Here is a 19,513-nt window from a genome sequence, read left to right on the forward strand (position 1 = left end):
CTGCGTATTTTCTTATTCGTACTGATTGCTTTACGTCCGTCCCTGTCTTTCGTTTCCACACACTGCTACTCAGCGCTGCCATATAGTCGCACAGGAAATGCAGTCATCGGCTGCAAGTGCAAACATTGCCCAGATTAAGTTTTATAATGCTCGATCGTGTCAATTATGTTAAAAAATGCAAGTAGGAAGTGTCTGAAGTACGTCAGAACACTGCTAAGTGTATTTACGAGTCCCATTCTCCTGTCTGGTTCCATGGTGTAACGGTTAGCACTCTGGACTCTGAATCCAGCGATCCGAGTTCGAATCTCGGTGGAACCTTCGTTTAGTCTAAATTTTCTGTAATAAGCGTTTCTCGCCGAGGAAGTAACAGCGATAGGCTCAGGGGTGTAGTTTCTACGTTTGTATTAAAAACGAGATGTCTATGAAACGGCTGAATATTGGTGCGACTATGTGACCTATATAGCACATTAAACGAGTAATGCCTGTAAGAGCAAGCAATTTTACTATAATTCGAAGAAATATCATTATCCTACGAAGGCTAAGAATCCCATGATTATCAACTAGCTACTAGAAGCTGAGCAAATGAATTTCCTTTAAAATAGGTTTAAAACATAGGGAGGTTCTGACCGAGTGGGTATGCTCTGGAGCCTCTTTGCTCCTGAGATTAGAAAAACAGTCCTCTGGGCCGGATTTGAACCAGCGACCTATGGATAACTGTGAATCTTCCACTACAGTCCACCGCTCTACCAACTGAGCTACCAGAGGCCCTGCATACTTTCTTATTCGTACTGATTGCTTTACGTCCGTCCCTGTCTTTCGTTTCCACACACTGCTACTCAGCGCTGCCATATAGACGCACAGGAAATGCAGTCATCGGCTGCAAGTGCAAACATTGCCCAGATTAAGTTTTATAATGCTCGATCGTGTCAATTATGTTAAAAAATGCAAGTAGGAAGTGTCTGAAGTACGTCAGAACACTGCTAAGTGTATTTACGAGTCCCATTCTCCTGTCTGGTTCCATGGTGTAACGGTTAGCACTCTGGACTCTGAATCCAGCGATCCGAGTTCGAATCTCGGTGGAACCTTCGTTTAGTCTAAATTTTCTGTAATAAGCGTTTCTCGCCGAGGAAGTAACAGCGATAGGCTCAGGGGTGTAGTTTCTACGTTTGTATTAAAAACGAGATGTCTATGAAACGGCTGAATATTGGTGCGACTATGTGACCTATATAGCACATTAAACGAGTAATGCCTGTAAGAGCAAGCAATTTTACTATAATTCGAAGAAATATCATTATCCTACGAAGGCTAAGAATCCCATGATTATCAACTAGCTACTAGAAGCTGAGCAAATGAATTTCCTTTAAAATAGGTTTAAAACATAGGGAGGTTCTGACCGAGTGGGCATGCTCTGGAGCCTCTTTGCTCCTGAGATTAGAAAAACAGTCCTCTGGGCCGGATTTGAACCAGCGACCTATGGATAACTGTGAATCTTCCACTACAGTCCACCGCTCTACCAACTTTTTTTTTTTTTTTTTTTTTTTACTGCACCCGAAGCAGGAATCATACCCCTTTTTTTTTTTGTTTTTTTTTTTTTTTTCTTGTCGTGATTTGTCCCAAAAAAATTCCATTCCGGTTCCGGGAATCGAACCCGGGCCTCCTGGGTGAAAGCCAGGTATCCTAGCCACTTTTTTTTTTTTTTTTTTTTTTTTTTTCACCACACAGCCACGTCAAAAGAAGTACAGTACTGAAATTAAAATCCTAAAATATGACTATATAATGTAGACTGCTTACTGAAATAAAGGTTAAAACACGAAAACTTCAGTCCTGGTGTAGAGAAGAAACATACATAAAGGCGGCAAATTCAGAAACAGTATAAAAGAAAATGGCTCACACAGGTGACCTTAGCCAACACCCTCTCTTTCAAATGTCAGGCTAAGCATATTGGCAAAATCATCTCGGAGGCCTGGCAATCGCAAGCGCTGCCAGTAAGCAGTAAGCATGTACTGCCGAAACGCTAGGTGTCCATCCTCTTCATGACAACTGTTGACAAAATGTACGAAATGGCCAATCAACCACATGACGGTATGGAGCTTCGTCCGCGGAAAAAAGGAAGAATCGGGCCGGACGATGATGTCAATAGTATAAGCGGCTTCAGCAGACCTAGTGACAAAAGCAAGTTGTTTCCTGAGCCAACGCCAATTAGCAAGGTGCCCACAGCAGGTGAATCGATGTTCAAGGGTATCCAGGAGACCACACCGAGTACAGGTGTCCGTGTCAGAAAGACCAATACGGTGCAGTCGTACATTGGTGGGAACCAAATTATTTATTACCCTATACCACGTGGACGCCACGGCCATAGAGTGGATCGGCAGACTAACGTTCTTCCAGACGTTCCTCCAGGACACGGATGGAGACGCCAGTTCTATTGGATTGGGACTGGCCAGCCCCTCCCAGCGGGCAATCAAGCTCTTGGTCGTTGGTACCGGTCGCCGCAAGAAGACGTCACCGAGGTAACTCACCGCAATGTAAAATTCCCGAATGTGTTTCAACTTAAAATTTAGACGTCCGACATCGACAGGTGGAGCAAGGCTCGCCGGACGCACAACAGTAAAAAGCCTGGATGTAATTGAAGTCACTTCTTGCGTAACAATTAGAGTCGTTCGGCGGACGTACAAAGCAGACGCCTTGCGAGTAATGTCAGAGAGGCCCAAGCCTCCGGAGAGACGCGGTTTCGTCATTACCTCGTAACGTAACTTGAATAGATGGCCCTTCCATATAAACCTGCTAGACAATTGGCGCAACCTTTTCGCCACCATCATGGGAAGTGGGAACAGCTGAGCAACATAATAAGCTTTACATAGGACGTAGGTGTCTAAAATTCTGACTTTTTGCAAAATGGTAGCAGAGCGCTGCTCATGGACCATCAGAGCCCCTGTATCTTCTCGGTGACAGATTTCCAATTGAGAGCCGCCATTTTTAGAGGACACCGATCAATGATAATCCCCAAGGACGTATGGCGATCGACAAAAGTGGCCCAAGGGACGTCAGCATCGCGAAATCCTCGAATATCAAGGAACTTACATTTACCCTGATTGAGACGCGCTCCAGAGACACGACAGTATGCATCAACTGCCCCTTTCAACAACGGGATGTCATCTCGTTGACGGAGGAGAACAACGACATCATCCGCATATGCCTTAACCGAGAGCTTCCCACCAGAGAGGGACATACCCTGAAGCTTGAGAGCAATAGTCCGAAGCAGCGGTTCCAGGGACAAAACGAATAAAGACATAGAGAGCGGACTACCCTGTGGCACTCCGCGGCGGATAGCAAAGGGCGGCGTCAGCTGCCCATTGACTGACACCCGAGCTGTTATTCCCCTGTACAAATTGCCAAGAACACCACGTGATGAAGCGTTAAAACCTATTGTACCTAAAACACGATCTAAAAACACATGACTGACGTGATCAAAAGCCTTATAAAAATCAAGGAAGGCAAAGGCACAATGTACGTTTGTAACCGCCGCAACCGAGACAACATCCCGATATTCGGCTACTGGTGTCAGAATAGATCTATCATGAAAACAACATTGATGTGCACCAATCACACCCCGAAGCAGAGAAGACAGCCGGCTATTGAGCGCTCTAGCAGCTGTCTTATAGTCAAAATTCAGCAATGTGAGCGGACGAAGATTGGCAGCAGATAAACGACCAGAGGACTTCGGAATTAAAACAATTTTCCCTACTTTAAAATCGGCAGGCACATCCATCCCTCTGACAATCTCATTTAAAATCTGCGTAAAAATGCCACCCAAAAGAGGCCAAAAACGGAGATAAAATTCTTTAGGCAGGCCGTCTGGACCCGGCGATTTACTGGACGGAGAGCGAGCAATAAAATCGAAAACATCATCTACCTGGAACTCCCGGAGAAATTCGCCGTTCGCGTCAGGCGCGATCGTCGCAGTTAGATCCCCAAAGACATCATCCGAAAGAGACTCACCAGAATCATCGGCAGAATATAGACTAGTGTAATACTGATGAAGAGCACGAACCATTTCCTCCTGTGCAATAAGCTGTCGTCCATCATCCACCGTAAGAGAAGAGATGAAGGAGCGACGACGACGAGTCTGATGCCGTAGCAGGTGGTACAAGGATGTCAGTTCACCTTCAACAAGAGAGTGAGGTTTCGACTTAACTCGCAGACCATCCATCTGTCGTCGTTTAAGGCTCAAGAGCTTGGCTTTAATACGACGAACATCATGGATCCGCAGTGGAGAGGTACTCGCCGCGTCATATAGTTCACGCAGGACAGAGTAGTAATATTCATACGTGTTCTTAAAATCACGCGTCCTAGCAGCACAGTAGAAAATCAAAGTCTGACGAATCTTGGGCTTGGCAAACGCAGTCCACCAAACCAGCAAGGAGGGGTATCGCGGGACAGAGCGAAGACATCGCTCCCACACGCCACTTATAACATCATCCATAGCACTGTCGGCAAGGTGGGAAACATTTAACATCCACTGGGAACGATAAAGTTTTGCAGGTTGGCGACTAAGATTTACAGTTGCAGTAAAAGCACAATGGTCAGAAAAACTAGTAGGAATAACATCGACAGAAAGAATTTTATCACATAAAAAATCAGATAAATAGAATCTGTCGAGTCTACTGCATGAGGACGCGGTAAAAAACGTATATTTCACCAGGGTTGGATATTTGTGTTCCCAAACATCACGCAGATGCATCGTACGAACTAAGTCATGTAAATCACGGCAATAATTAAAATTGGGGGACTGGTCTGCAGGGCGTAAAACACAATTAAAATCGCCTCCGAGCAGGAGACTCCGAGGACTCTGGCGCAAAAGATAAATAAGCTCTTCTTTATAAAAGCGCAATCGAGCCACAGTGTGACCCGAACCAGAGGGGGCATACAAAACAACGAGGCGGTGATCAAAAAGACGACAACCAATCCCACGGCCAGAGTCAAGGAATTCAATGTCAGTAATAGGAATGCCCTCTCGAAAGAAAAGAGCAGTTTCTGTTGAATATTCCGGCGCGACGTTAAAAACAGTTTGAAATCCAGGTAGAGAGAGATCAGAAAACAACACTTCCTGCAAAAACACTACGTCCGCACAGGCGTCGTAAATAAACTGCCGCAAAGAGGCAATGCGAACGTCGGACTCAATACGGTTAACATTTAAGGTAAGAAAGGTGTATGCTTGAACCATAGAGAGAAAAGCGAGAAAACAAATCACCTACACCGACGCACCAGCGTCACAGTCCATAGCAGGGGTGACAGAGGCATCCGAGGGAGGGGGACTGCTACCCCGTTCCGCGGATCCCTTACGTTTCGGTTTTTTACGAACAGCATTAACGTTCGGCTGAACGCGTAACTTGCGTCGGCTGACGGGCAAGGAAACTTCAGCCGCCGGTGACGTAGGAGGGTCAAGTTCTGTATCCGACACCACCCGCGCCGGTCCACATGCGGGATCCGGGGTCGCGGGGGAAACATCCGACAAAACGGAATGGTCAACACCTGCACTAGCTTCCGGCAAACATGGACTGCACGGAGGCGAAACGTGAGCAGGAAGGTCCGAGGCCGCAGAGTTGGAAGGAAGCGGAGCAGCTCCGCTGGCAGAGGTATGGGGCAGCGAAGCAGGAAGTTGTCGCGGCTCCACTTGTTGTGACATCGAAGTCGGTTCGGAAGACGGCGCCAACAGGCCCGACCGACGACCCGACTCGAGAGAAGCTGCGTCGGAGGCCGGAGGGGCGCCAGCAGCCGCCACCGGAACCGCTACCTCAGGAGGGCAGGGAGCAGCTACAGTACACAGTGGCTCGGAGGATGCCGGTCGCTCGGACTGGGGCATCTCAGGGAGATCCTCATCCGTACTATTTCCATCGTGTGGGCGACGCCTCTTATTATTCAAAAGTGGCACACCCACCTGAGGGACAGACGGAACAACATCAGATTTAGCACGCAAAGGAGGAAATTCTGTATCAGGGGTGCGCAAAACCTGTGGAGGGGCGCTACTACCACTGGACTGTGCTACACCAAGAGCAGAACCACCTGCAACGAGGTCAGCGACCGTTAACTTGCGACGCTGTTCGAGAGAATTTTTTAAAACAAAAACTCTCCGCGGACAGTCGGTACGCACGTGACCACTTTCATTGCACAAAAAACAGGTGCCAACCTGACCACTATATGTTACATGGACACGATATCCACCGATCTGCAGGTGAGATGGAATATTCTGCTTAACGTGCATTTCGACTGAACGAATACCACTGTAACATTGCAGGCGATGTTGGCTTGACCAGCGTTCAAGGCGAATGCTCTTTACATCACCATACTTCTGTAGACCCTCCTTAAGATAGACATTATCCACCTCCGGTGGAAGGTTGTAAACACGAACATTGGTATACGTGATGGAAGCATTGGAAAGCAGCACGGTACTTACAGAATCATCCCGATGCCGAAAGAGAACTTGATGACCATATTTAGAAAGAATTTTATCAACCTGAAGTGGGTCCATAAACTTAACAAAGAAAACATACAGTTCGGTATCAAAATAAGCAGTGTGCACCTGATCCGAATGAACACCAAAGGTATCTACCAACCAATCATGAATCTCAAGAGAACTAGGTTGCACATGGCGGGTTGACTTGTCAAAAGCAAAACTAACTGTAGCCTGACGAGGAATAACCTGGGACGACATTTTCAAAATATGCGGTCGAAACCGCTACACAAAAAACACTGAAATAAGGACAGAAAGTAAACACAAGGTACGAAACAACGACGGAGAAACACTCACAGAAGTTGCAACACAACACGTAAACAAAAACGATAGTCCACTATACGTAACGCTACGGCGGAGCGGAAGACTAGGCACGTCCACACTGCACGGCGTCTAAAGCGGAACTACCAACTGAGCTACCAGAGGCCCTGCATACTTTCTTATTCGTACTGATTGCTTTACGTCCGTCCCTGTCTTTCGTTTCCACACACTGCTACTCAGCGCTGCCATATAGACGCACAGGAAATGCAGTCATCGGCTGCAAGTGCAAACATTGCCCAGATTAAGTTTTATAATGCTCGATCGTGTCAATTATGTTAAAAAATGCAAGTAGGAAGTGTCTGAAGTACGTCAGAACACTGCTAAGTGTATTTACGAGTCCCATTCTCCTGTCTGGTTCCATGGTGTAACGGTTAGCACTCTGGACTCTGAATCCAGCGATCCGAGTTCGAATCTCGGTGGAACCTTCGTTTAGTCTAAATTTTCTGTAATAAGCGTTTCTCGCCGAGGAAGTAACAGCGATAGGCTCAGGGGTGTAGTTTCTACGTTTGTATTAAAAACGAGATGTCTATGAAACGGCTGAATATTGGTGCGACTATGTGACCTATATAGCACATTAAACGAGTAATGCCTGTAAGAGCAAGCAATTTTACTATAATTCGAAGAAATATCATTATCCTACGAAGGCTAAGAATCCCATGATTATCAACTAGCTAATAGAAGCTGAGCAAATGAATTTCCTTTAAAATAGGTTTAAAACATAGGGAGGTTCTGACCGAGTGGGCATGCTCTGGAGCCTCTTTGCTCCTGAGATTAGAAAAACAGTCCTCTGGGCCGGATTTGAACCAGCGACCTATGGATAACTGTGAATCTTCCACTACAGTCCACCGCTCTACCAACTGAGCTACCAGAGGCCCTGCATACTTTCTTATTCGTACTGATTGCTTTACGTCCGTCCCTGTCTTTCGTTTCCACACACTGCTACTCAGCGCTGCCATATAGACGCACAGGAAATGCAGTCATCGGCTGCAAGTGCAAACATTGCCCAGATTAAGTTTTATAATGCTCGATCGTGTCAATTATGTTAAAAAATGCAAGTAGGAAGTGTCTGAAGTACGTCAGAACACTGCTAAGTGTATTTACGAGTCCCATTCTCCTGTCTGGTTCCATGGTGTAACGGTTAGCACTCTGGACTCTGAATCCAGCGATCCGAGTTCGAATCTCGGTGGAACCTTCGTTTAGTCTAAATTTTCTGTAATAAGCGTTTCTCGCCGAGGAAGTAACAGCGATAGGCTCAGGGGTGTAGTTTCTACGTTTGTATTAAAAACGAGATGTCTATGAAACGGCTGAATATTGGTGCGACTATGTGACCTATATAGCACATTAAACGAGTAATGCCTGTAAGAGCAAGCAATTTTACTATAATTCGAAGAAATATCATTATCCTACGAAGGCTAAGAATCCCATGATTATCAACTAGCTACTAGAAGCTGAGCAAATGAATTTCCTTTAAAATAGGTTTAAAACATAGGGAGGTTCTGACCGAGTGGGCATGCTCTGGAGCCTCTTTGCTCCTGAGATTAGAAAAACAGTCCTCTGGGCCGGATTTGAACCAGCGACCTATGGATAACTGTGAATCTTCCACTACAGTCCACCGCTCTACCAACTGAGCTACCAGAGGCCCTGCATACTTTCTTATTCGTACTGATTGCTTTACGTCCGTCCCTGTCTTTCGTTTCCACACACTGCTACTCAGCGCTGCCATATAGACGCACAGGAAATGCAGTCATCGGCTGCAAGTGCAAACATTGCCCAGATTAAGTTTTATAATGCTCGATCGTGTCAATTATGTTAAAAAATGCAAGTAGGAAGTGTCTGAAGTACGTCAGAACACTGCTAAGTGTATTTACGAGTCCCATTCTCCTGTCTGGTTCCATGGTGTAACGGTTAGCACTCTGGACTCTGAATCCAGCGATCCGAGTTCGAATCTCGGTGGAACCTTCGTTTAGTCTAAATTTTCTGTAATAAGCGTTTCTCGCCGAGGAAGTAACAGCGATAGGCTCAGGGGTGTAGTTTCTACGTTTGTATTAAAAACGAGATGTCTATGAAACGGCTGAATATTGGTGCGACTATGTGACCTATATAGCACATTAAACGAGTAATGCCTGTAAGAGCAAGCAATTTTACTATAATTCGAAGAAATATCATTATCCTACGAAGGCTAAGAATCCCATGATTATCAACTAGCTACTAGAAGCTGAGCAAATGAATTTCCTTTAAAATAGGTTTAAAACATAGGGAGGTTCTGACCGAGTGGGCATGCTCTGGAGCCTCTTTGCTCCTGAGATTAGAAAAACAGTCCTCTGGGCCGGATTTGAACCAGCGACCTATGGATAACTGTGAATCTTCCACTACAGTCCACCGCTCTACCAACTTTTTTTTTTTTTTTTTTTTTTTGAAGCTGACACTCTACCACTCGAACGAATATATCTATTGAAAAAAATATTAAAGAATATCCACCACACAGCCACTTCAAAAGAAGTACAGTACTGAAATTAAAATCCTAAAACATGACTATATAATGTCGACTGCTTACTGAAATAAAGGTTAAAACACGAAAACTTCAGTCCTGGTGTAGAGAAGAAACATACATAAAGGCGGCAAATTCAGAAACAGTATAAAAGAAAATGGCTCACACAGGTGACCTTAGCCAACACCCTCTCTTTCAAATGTCAGGCTAAGCATATTGGCAAAATCATCTCGGAGGCCTGGCAATCGCAAGCGCTGCCAGTAAGCAGTAAGCATGTACTGCCGAAACGCTAGGTGTCCATCCTCTTCATGACAACTGTTGACAAAATGTACGAAATGGCCAATCAACCACATGACGGTATGGAGCTTCGTCCGCGGAAAAAAGGAAGAATCGGGCCGGACGATGATGTCAATAGTATAAGCGGCTTCAGCAGACCTAGTGACAAAAGCAAGTTGTTTCCTGAGCCAACGCCAATTAGCAAGGTGCCCACAGCAGGTGAATCGATGTTCAAGGGTATCCAGGAGACCACACCGAGTACAGGTGTCCGTGTCAGAAAGACCAATACGGTGCAGTCGTACATTGGTGGGAACCAAATTATTTATTACCCTATACCACGTGGACGCCACGGCCATAGAGTGGATCGGCAGACTAACGTTCTTCCAGACGTTCCTCCAGGACACAGATGGAGACGCCAGTTCTATTGGATTGGGACCGGCCAGCCCCTCCCAGCGGGCAATCAAGCCCTTGGTCGTTGGCACCGGTCGCCGCAAGAAGACGTCACCGAGGTAACTCACCGCAAGGTAAAATTCCCGAATGTGTTTCAACTTAAAATTGAGGCGTCCGACATCGACAGGTGGAGCAAGGCTCGCCGGACGCACAACAGTAAAGAGCCTGGATGTAATTGAAGTCACTTCTTGCGTAACAATTAGAGTCGTTCGGCGGACGTACAAAGCAGACGCCTTGCGAGTAATGTCAGAGAGGCCCAAGCCTCCGGAGAGACGCGGTTTCGTCATTACCTCGTAACGTAACTTGAATAGGTGGCCCTTCCATATAAACCTGCTAGACAATTGGCGCAACCTTTTCGCCACCATCATGGGAAGTGGGAACAGCTGAGCAACATAATAAGCTTTACATAGGACGTAGGTGTCTAAAATTCTGACTTTTTGCAAAATGGTAGCAGAGCGCTGCTCATGGACCATCAGAGCCCCCTGTATCTTCTCGGTGACAGATTTCCAATTGAGAGCCGCCATTTTTAGAGGACACCGATCAATGATAATCCCCAAGGACATATGGCGATCGACAAAAGTGGCCCAAGGGACGTCAGCATCGCGAAATCCTCGAATATCAAGGAACTTACATTTACCCTGATTGAGACGCGCTCCAGAGACACGACAGTATGCATCAACTGCCCCTTTCAACAACGGGATATCATCTCGTTGACGGAGGAGAACAACGACATCATCCGCATATGCCTTAACCGAGAGCTTCCCACCAGAGAGGGACATACCCTGAAGCTTGAGAGCAATAGTCCGAAGCAGCGGTTCCAGGGACAAAACGAATAAAGACATAGAGAGCGGACTACCCTGAGGCACTCCGCGGCGGATAGCAATGGGCGGCGTCAGCTGCCCATTGACTGACACCCGAGCTGTTATTCCCCTGTACAAATTGCCAAGAACACCACGTGATGAAGCGTTAAAACCTATTGTACCTAAAACACGATCTAAAAACACATGACTGACGTGATCAAAAGCCTTATAAAAATCAAGGAAGGCAAAGGCACAATGTACGTTTGTAACCGCCGCAACCGAGACAACATCCCGATATTCGGCTACTGGTGTCAGAATAGATCTATCATGAAAACAACATTGATGTGCACCAATCACACCCCGAAGCAGAGAAGACAGCCGGCTATTGAGCGCTCTAGCAGCTGTCTTATAGTCAAAATTCAGCAATGTGAGCGGACGAAGATTGGCAGCAGATAAACGACCAGAGGACTTCGGAATTAAAACAATTTTCCCTACTTTAAAATCGGCAGGCACATCCATCCCTCTGACAATCTCATTTAAAATCTGCGTAAAAATGCCACCCAAAAGAGGCCAAAAATGGAGATAAAATTCTTTAGGCAGGCCGTCTGGACCCGGCGATTTACTGGACGGAGAGCGAGCAATAAAATCGAAAACATCATCTACCTGGAACTCCCGGAGAAATTCGCCGTTCGCGTCAGGCGCGATCGTCGCAGTTAGATCCCCAAAGACATCATCCGAAAGAGACTCACCAGAATCATCGGCAGAATAGAGACTAGTGTAATACTGATGAAGAGCACGAACCATTTCCTCCTGTGCACTAAGCTGTCGCCCATCATCCACCGTAAGAGAAGAGATGAAGGAGCGACGACGACGAGTCTGATGCCGTAGCAGGTGGTACAAGGATGTCAGTTCACCTTCAACAAGAGAGTGAGGTTTCGACTTAACTCGCAGACCATCCATCTGTCGTCGTTTAAGGCTCAAGAGCTTGGCTTTAATACGACGAACATCATGGATCCGCAGTGGAGAGGTACCCGCCGCGTCATATAGTTCACGCAGGACAGAGTAGTAATATTCATACGTGTTCTTAAAATCACGCGTCCTAGCAGCACAGTAGAAAATCAAAGTCTGACGAATCTTGGGCTTGGCAAACGCAGTCCACCAAACCAGCAAGGAGGGGTATCGCGGGACAGAGCGAAGACATCGCTCCCACACGCCACTTATAACATCATCCATAGCACTGTCGGCAAGGTGGGAAACATTTAACATCCACTGGGAACGATAAAGTTTTGCAGGTTGGCGACTAAGATTTACAGTTGCAGTAAAAGCACAATGGTCAGAAAAACTAGTAGGAATAACATCGACAGAAAGAATTTTATCACATAAAAAATCAGATAAATAGAATCTGTCGAGTCTACTGCATGAGGACGCGGTAAAAAACGTATATTTCACCAGGGTTTGATATTTGTGTTCCCAAACATCACGCAGATGCATCGTACGAACTAAGTCATGTAAATCACGGCAATAATTAAAATTGGGGGACTGGTCTGCAGGGCGTAAAACACAATTAAAATCGCCTCCGAGCAGGAGACTCCGAGGACTCTGGCGCAAAAGATAAATAAGCTCTTCTTTATAAAAGCGCGATCGAGCCACAGTGTGACCCGAACCAGAGGGGGCATACAAAACAACGAGGCGGAGATCAAAAAGACGACAACCAATCCCACGGCCAGAGTCAAGGAATTCAATGTCAGTAATAGGAATGCCCTCTCGAAAGAAAAGAGCAGTTCCTGTTGAATATTCCGGCGCGACATTAAAAACAGTTTGAAATCCAGGTAGAGAGAGATCAGAAAACAACACTTCCTGCAAAAACACTACGTCCGCACAGGCGTCGTAAATAAACTGCCGCAAAGAGGCAATGCGAACGTCGGACTCAATACGGTTAACATTTAAGGTAAGAAAGGTGTATGCTTGAACCATAGAGAGAAAAGCGAGAAAACAAATCACCTACACCGACGCACCAGCGTCACAGTCCATAGCAGGGGTGACAGAGGCATCCGAGGGAGGGGGACTGCTACCCCGTTCCGCGGATCCCTTACGTTTCGGTTTTTTACGAACAGCATTAACGTTCGGCTGAACGCGTAACTTGCGTCGGCTGACGGGCAAGGAAACTTCAGCCGCCGGTGACGTAGGAGGGTCAAGTTCTGTATCCGACACCACCCGCGCCGGTCCACATGCGGGATCCGGGGTCGCGGGGGAAACATCCGACAAAACGGAATGGTCAACACCTGCACTAGCTTCCGGCAAACATGGACTGCACGGAGGCGAAACGTGAGCAGGAAGGTCCGAGGCCGCAGAGTTGGAAGGAAGCGGAGCAGCTCCGCTGGCAGAGGTATGGGGCAGCGAAGCAGGAAGTTGTCGCGGCTCCACTTGTTGTGACATCGAAGTCGGTTCGGAAGACGGCGCCAACATCCCCCTGCGGGTTCGGCGGTAAGAATAGGCCCGCGGTATTCCTGCCTGTCGTAAGAGGCGACTAAAAGGAGTCTCAAACGTTTCGGCTTTCTGTGATGGTCCCCTCTTGGGTTTGACCTCCTTTTTTCTTCCAAATTTCCGTCGTCAGTGCGTGCCATTTGGGGAAGGACACCTTACGTGGTGTTTTTCTATTGGTCCATCATGCTCCACCATCTTGCATGTTACCTATTGTCGTGTGGGGGGGGGACTACGCCCAACATCTTCTGGGTGGTCTCCTTCTCGCCTTGGGCGCACTCTTCTTCTTAGCGCCTACGACAACTGTGGACCCTTTAAACACCTAAAATCCAGCACGGTAGCCAGTCCGTTGTGGTGGGGTCGTCATGTACCCTCTTGGTGGTAGCCCCCTGACCACGCAGGGATCGCACTACAGATGCCTGAGCTGTTTCCTCCCCATGCATGCCAAGGAGTATGTGCCCATCTTGTCTGGGGCACGGGGACTCCGGGCAACGGGATATCGGCCAGGTACCCGTTGCTTTGGCTGGGTGGCGTCCTTGGGGAGAGCCCTCGTTCGGAGTAGGTGGCATCTGGGCGGATGTGGCGCAATGAAGCGCAATAAATCACATCAAGCTGGTGGTCGCACGGCCACCAGCGTCTCTAAGCGAGGTAGAGTCGACTTCGATGCTGCGCAGTATGACCCTCAGACGTTCCCCTCGTTGGCTGCGCCATGGGAGGGACGCCGATCTAGTGCCAAGCGGGAGCCTTACGTACCGCAATACCTTGTCTGCAGCAGGACTGATGGTGACTCCTTTCTTCCGACGAAGCCTATGTTTTTTGTGGAACACCTGGAGGATAAGTTTGGGGAAGTGGCGGGGTTGTCAAAAATGAGGAATGGGTCCATCCTCCTCAAGACGTCCTCCCCAGCCCAGTCACGAGCGTTGCTCTTGTGTGATAAGCTGGGTGACGTCCCTGTTACCGTCACTCCCCACAGTAGCTTAAATATGGTCCAGGGGATTATTTACCATCGTGACCTCTTGTTGCAATCCGATGACGAGCTGAGAGCCGACTTGGAACGACGTGGTGTGCATTTTGTCCGTCGTGTCCATCGAGGACCCAAGACAAACAGGGTGGCCACCGGTGCCTTTATCTTGGCCTTTGAGGGTGATGTCTTGCCCGAGAAGGTCAAGGTGATGGTTTACCGTTGCGACGTCAAGCCATACGTGCCTCCCCCGATGCGGTGCTTCCAGTGCTGGAAGTTTGGGCATATGTCCTCCCGTTGCCCATCCAGCGCTACATGTCGAGATTGCGGACGCCCCTCTCATCCTGATTCTCCATGTGCACCTCCGCCTGTATGTGTTAACTGTGGGGAGCACCACTCTCCATGCTCGCCGGATTGCCCCGTTCTTAATAAGGAGCGGAAGATCATGGAATTTAAGACCCTGGACCGGCTTACTTATCGAGAGGCTAAACAGAAATATGAAAGGTTGTACCCTGCTTCCCTTCGAACATCTTATGCTGCAGCCACGTTATCGTCGCCCGCACGGGCGACGGTTGTCGCTTCATCTGTGCCGCCTTCAGTGGGCCCTCGGGGCCATGTATCTGTGTCTGCCCCCCTCGTGCCTGGGGGCAAGCCTTCCTCTCTTGCCCCCTTAGCAGTTGGGGGCAAACCCTCTTCTGTCGCTCCCCCCAAGCTTACTTCGGGAGTGACATCTGCTCCACAACCGGGAGGCTCGATTCCTCCCCCTCCTTCTCCGGCGGCGTTGCCTCCGCCGGTTCCTCTCTCGCGGAAGGGGTCCCTCGGGGCTCTCCCTTCCTCCGTTTCTTCTCCTTCCCAGCCAGATGTCAGCCAGTGGCTGAAGGTTCCGCCACCTGCTGGTCGTAGGGCTTCTGCGTCGTCGTCAGCCTCCGACGCTCCTTCAGAGAAGCTCTCCCAGCCCTCTCACCCTAAGGGCAGACGCGAGAAGAAGGAACGGAATGTGTCCAAGAAGAAGGACGTTCCGGCGGTTTCAGCACCGCCTGCTGTACATAGTCCTGGCTCCGGGGATGAGGTGGAGATCCTCGCCTCTGCCGCGGATCTCGCCCTCACGGAACCCTTGGGGGCCTCTCCTATGGACTCAGCTGACTCTCCCCCAGTGGCGGCGGTTGGCTCTGAAGCGCTGTCTGCCTCTTAGTCGCATTCACGCCCTCCCAGTCCCTTCCTGCTTCCATTCTCCAATGGAACTGCGGCGGTTATTTCCGCCACCTGCCAGAGCTCCGGATGCTTCTGAGTGATTCCCCTGTTCTGTGCATTGCTCTGCAGGAAACTTGGTTTCCTGCACTGCGGACCCCCGCCCTTCGCGGTTATCGGGGATACTATAAGAACCGTGCTGCCTGTCAACGAGCGTCAGGTGGGGTTTGCCTCTTTGTTCACCACTCTGTCTGTAGCTCGCCAGTACACCTTCAGACGCCTTTAGAGGCAGTTGCTGCCAGGGTTGAGCTCTCGCCGGCTATTACTGTATGCTCTGTTTACATTCCTCCGGATGGGGAGCTCCCCCGCCATGTCTTGGCTGCGCTGCTGGCTCAACTCCCGCCACCATTGCTGCTTCTGGGCGATTTCAATGCCCACAATCCTCTATGGGGTGGGACTGTCTCCGATGATCGCGGTCGGGCCGTGGAGCATGTGTTGGCTCAGCTCGACCTTAGCCTCTTGAACACCGGTGCTCCCACACATTTCAGTGTGGCCCATGGCTCGTTCTCGGCCATCGATCTCTCTATTTGCAGCCCTGGACTTGTCCCATCCCTCCACTGGAGGGTGCATCCTGACCTGTGTGGCAGTGACCATTTTCCCATCTATTTCTCACTGCCACAGTGTCATTCTTCTGGGCGCTTGCCCCGCTGGGCGCTCCACAGGGCTGACTGGCCAGCTTTTACTTCCGCTGTAACCATTGCGTCTCCCCCACAGGGTGACATTGACGAGGTGGTCCGTGTTTTCACCACGTCCATCATTTCGGCGGCCGAGGCTGCCATCCCCCGTTCCTCTGGCCTCCCTCGGCGGAAGGCTGTCCCCTGGTGGTCGCCGGAGATTGCTGAGGCTATTCGCGACCGTAGGCGGGCTCTCCAGCGTCATAGGCGGCACCCGTCTCTGGAGACCCTCATCGCCTTTAAGAGGCTCCGTGCCTTCGCCCGTCGTCTTATTGCACGGCGTAAGCAGGAGTGCTGGGAGAGGTACGTCTCCTCCCTGGGCTCCCGTGTCTCGTCCTCGCACGTGTGGTCCCGGATCCGGCGGATTTATGGCTCCCAGACCCCTATGGGTGTCCCTGGGCTCTCCTTGGACGGCGCTGTCTGCACGGACGCTGCCGCCATTGCTGAACGGCTAGCTGCGCACTTTGCTCAGAGCTCTGCGACTGCCTCCTATCCCCCCGCCTTTCGCTCTCTAAAGGAGCGAGCCGAGCGGACGCCGTTCTCATTCCACACGCGTCGTTCTGAAACGTACAATGCTCCTTTCAGCGAGAGGGAATTCCTCGCCGCCCTCGCCGATTGCCCTGATACAGCACCAGGCCCGGACAGCATCCACGCGCAGATGCTGAAGCATCTCTCCAGGGACTGCCAGAGACACATTCTCGCGATATTTAATCGCATTTGGAGCGAATGCGTGTTCCCGTCGCAATGGCGGGAGGGCGTTATTGTCCCCATCTTGAAACCCGGTGCGGACCCACTGGCGGTGGACAGCTATCGTCCCATTACCCTCACCAACGTTTTGTGCAAATTGCTCGAACGTATGGTGGGGCGGCGTTTGTGTTGGGTCCTTGAGTCGCGCGGTCTCCTCGCTCCATCCCAGGGTGGCTTCCGTCGGGGCCGGTCTGCAGTGGACAATTTGGTGCGGCTCGAATCTGCTGTCCGTACGGCTTTTGCCCGACGTCAGCATCTTGTTGCTGTATTTTTCGATCTGCGGAAGGCGTATGACACCACATGGCGGCATCACATCCTCGCCACGTTGCATGGGTGGGGTCTTCGTGGTCGGCTCCCGGCTTTTCTTCAAAACTTTTTATTGCGCCGCTCTTTCCGGGTGCAAGTCGGTGCCACTTCTAGTTCCTCTTATATACAGGAAAATGGGGTCCCGCAGGGCTCGGTGTTGAGCGTCTCCTTATTTTTAGTGGCCATTAATGGTCTGGCAGCAGCAGTGGGGTCGTCGGTGTCTCCTTCTTTGTATGCCGACGACTTCTGCATCTCATTTAGCTCCACGACTACGGGAGTCGCCGAACGCAGGCTGCAAGTCGCCGTTTGCAAGGCAGCATCATGGGCACTGACTCATGGCTTTCAGTTCTCTGCTGCCAAGACTCGAGTAATGCACTTCTGCAGGCGTCGGACGGTCCACCCTCATCCTGCACTTTACCTCGACGGCCACCTGCTTGAAGTGGTGGACACTTGCCGCTTCTTGGGACTCGTGTTTGATGCCCGGCTCACATGGGTTCCTCATGTTACTCAGCTGAAGCAAAAATGCTGGCGGCACCTCAACGCCCTCCGCTGCCTTAGCCACACGTCTTGGGGTGCAGATCGCTGCACGCTGCTGCGGTTGTACAGAGCCCTTGTGCAGTCCCGGCTTGATTATGGGAGCCTGGCCTATGGGTCTGCGTCCCCCTCAGTGTTAAAGTTGTTAGACCCCATACACCACTGTGGGGTTAGGCTTGCCACTGGCGCTTTTCGCACCAGCCCCGTGGATAGTCTACTGGTGGAGGCCGGGGTTCCCCCACTGCGGATTCGCCGCCATCGTCTGCTTGTCGACTATGCTGTCCACGTTCATTGCTCGCCAGATCATCCCAATCGTCGCCTGCTTTTCCCTGCTATGGTCCTCCATCTGCCCGAACGGCGCCCTAGGTCTGGGCTTTCCATAGCTGTCCGTGTCCAGTCCCTGCTGTCAGAACTGGGGTCATTCCCTCTTCTGCCTCCCTTCCGGGTCCGTACACCTACGCCTCCCTGGTGTTTGTCCCGGCCGTCCGTCCGTCTGGACTTGGCACAGGGACCCAAGGACTCGGTTCCGCCTGTGGCCCTCCGTCGCCGTTTTCTTGCTCTCCTCGCCTCATTTTCGGACTGTGAGACTGTCTACACTGATGGTTCCCTGGTTGATGGTTGCACTGCCTACTCTTTTGCTCATGCTGCTCATGTTGAGCAGCGCTCCTTGCCGGCTGGCTGCAGTATTTTTACTGCGGAGCTGGTGGCCATATTGCGCGCTCTTGACCATATGCGTTTCTGCTCTGGTAGGTCCATCGTGATCTGCAGTGACTCCCTGAGCAGCCTTCAGGCCATCGACCGCTGCTATCCCTCCTCTCCTCTGGTGTCCTCCATTCAGGAGACTGTTTCCGACATTGCCCGTTCTGGTCGTTCGGTGGTCCTGGTTTGGACGCCCGGTCATGTTGGCATCCCAGGGAACGAACGTGTAGACAGGCTGGCCAAAGGGGCGATCGACGCCCCGGCTTTGGAGATCGGCCTTACGGCTCGCGACCAGCAGATGGTGTTGCGCCGTAAGCTGATTGGGATGTGGGCTGCTGAGTGGCGTGGCATGACAGCCCCGAATAAACTGCGGGCTGTCAAGGAGACGACCGCCGTGTGGCGTTCCTCCCTGCGGGCTTCTCGCAGGGACTCGGTAGTCCTGTGTCGGCTGCGCATCGGCCATACGTACCTGACGCACGGCCATCTCTTGCGTCAGGAGGATCCCCCCCTGTGTCAGTGTGGGTCCCGGCTGACGGTCGGCCACATTTTGCTGGAGTGTCCTCGACTGCGCACACTCCGGCAATCTTTTAATCTCCCGGGCACTTTGGCTTTGGTTTTATCTGACGATGCCTCCAGGGCTGATGACGTTTTAAATTTTATCCGTGGTAGTCCGTTTTATGGTTCGATTTAGGGAGGTCCTGCACCTTTCCCTTTCTGTGTCTTTTGTCCTTGTGTCTGTTGCTGTTCTGGTGTGCCGTGAGATGGTTGACTCTTTCCCATTTTTGTTCTCGTGGTCAGTCAACCAGTCTCCGGCCATCTTCCTTTCTTCTGTTTCTTTCTGTCTGGTGTGCCTCTGTCCTGTTCTTGTTTGTAGTGTTTGTTGCTGCATTTGTGTTCTTTTAGCGCCTGGGGGGCCGTCTCCTCCCCCTTTGGTTTTTACCTTCTCCGTCGATTTTGGGCTCGCCTGATTTTGGAATGGGGGACTGATGACCTTCGCTGTTTAGTCCCCCTTAAACA

The 19,513-nt window shown here is 50.2% G+C and overlaps 8 non-coding genes across 8 annotated transcripts; 5 read left to right on the plus strand and 3 right to left on the minus strand.

Moving 5' to 3' along the window:
- Positions 1-246: 246 nt before the first annotated feature.
- Positions 247-318, plus strand: Trnaq-cug. The gene has a single exon. It is a non-coding gene; the product is annotated as a tRNA-Gln (tRNA).
- A 358-nt stretch (positions 319-676) lies between these two features.
- On the minus strand, positions 677-765 carry Trnay-gua. The gene is given in 2 exon segments: positions 677-712; positions 729-765. It is a non-coding gene; the product is annotated as a tRNA-Tyr (tRNA).
- Positions 766-1,013: 248 nt separating this feature from the next.
- Positions 1,014-1,085, plus strand: Trnaq-cug. Its single transcript has one exon. It is a non-coding gene; the product is annotated as a tRNA-Gln (tRNA).
- A 6,100-nt stretch (positions 1,086-7,185) lies between these two features.
- On the plus strand, positions 7,186-7,257 carry Trnaq-cug. Its single transcript has one exon. It is a non-coding gene; the product is annotated as a tRNA-Gln (tRNA).
- Positions 7,258-7,615: 358 nt separating this feature from the next.
- On the minus strand, positions 7,616-7,704 carry Trnay-gua. The gene is given in 2 exon segments: positions 7,616-7,651; positions 7,668-7,704. It is a non-coding gene; the product is annotated as a tRNA-Tyr (tRNA).
- A 248-nt stretch (positions 7,705-7,952) lies between these two features.
- Trnaq-cug lies at positions 7,953-8,024 on the plus strand. The gene has a single exon. It is a non-coding gene; the product is annotated as a tRNA-Gln (tRNA).
- A 358-nt stretch (positions 8,025-8,382) lies between these two features.
- On the minus strand, positions 8,383-8,471 carry Trnay-gua. Its single transcript is given in 2 exon segments — positions 8,383-8,418; positions 8,435-8,471. It is a non-coding gene; the product is annotated as a tRNA-Tyr (tRNA).
- Positions 8,472-8,719: 248 nt separating this feature from the next.
- Trnaq-cug lies at positions 8,720-8,791 on the plus strand. Its single transcript has one exon. It is a non-coding gene; the product is annotated as a tRNA-Gln (tRNA).
- The last annotated feature ends 10,722 nt before the right edge of the window (positions 8,792-19,513 follow it).

The sequence above is a fragment of the Schistocerca piceifrons genome, chromosome 2 (genome assembly GCF_021461385.2).
Source record: "Schistocerca piceifrons isolate TAMUIC-IGC-003096 chromosome 2, iqSchPice1.1, whole genome shotgun sequence".
Taxonomy (NCBI): domain Eukaryota; kingdom Metazoa; phylum Arthropoda; class Insecta; order Orthoptera; family Acrididae; genus Schistocerca; species Schistocerca piceifrons.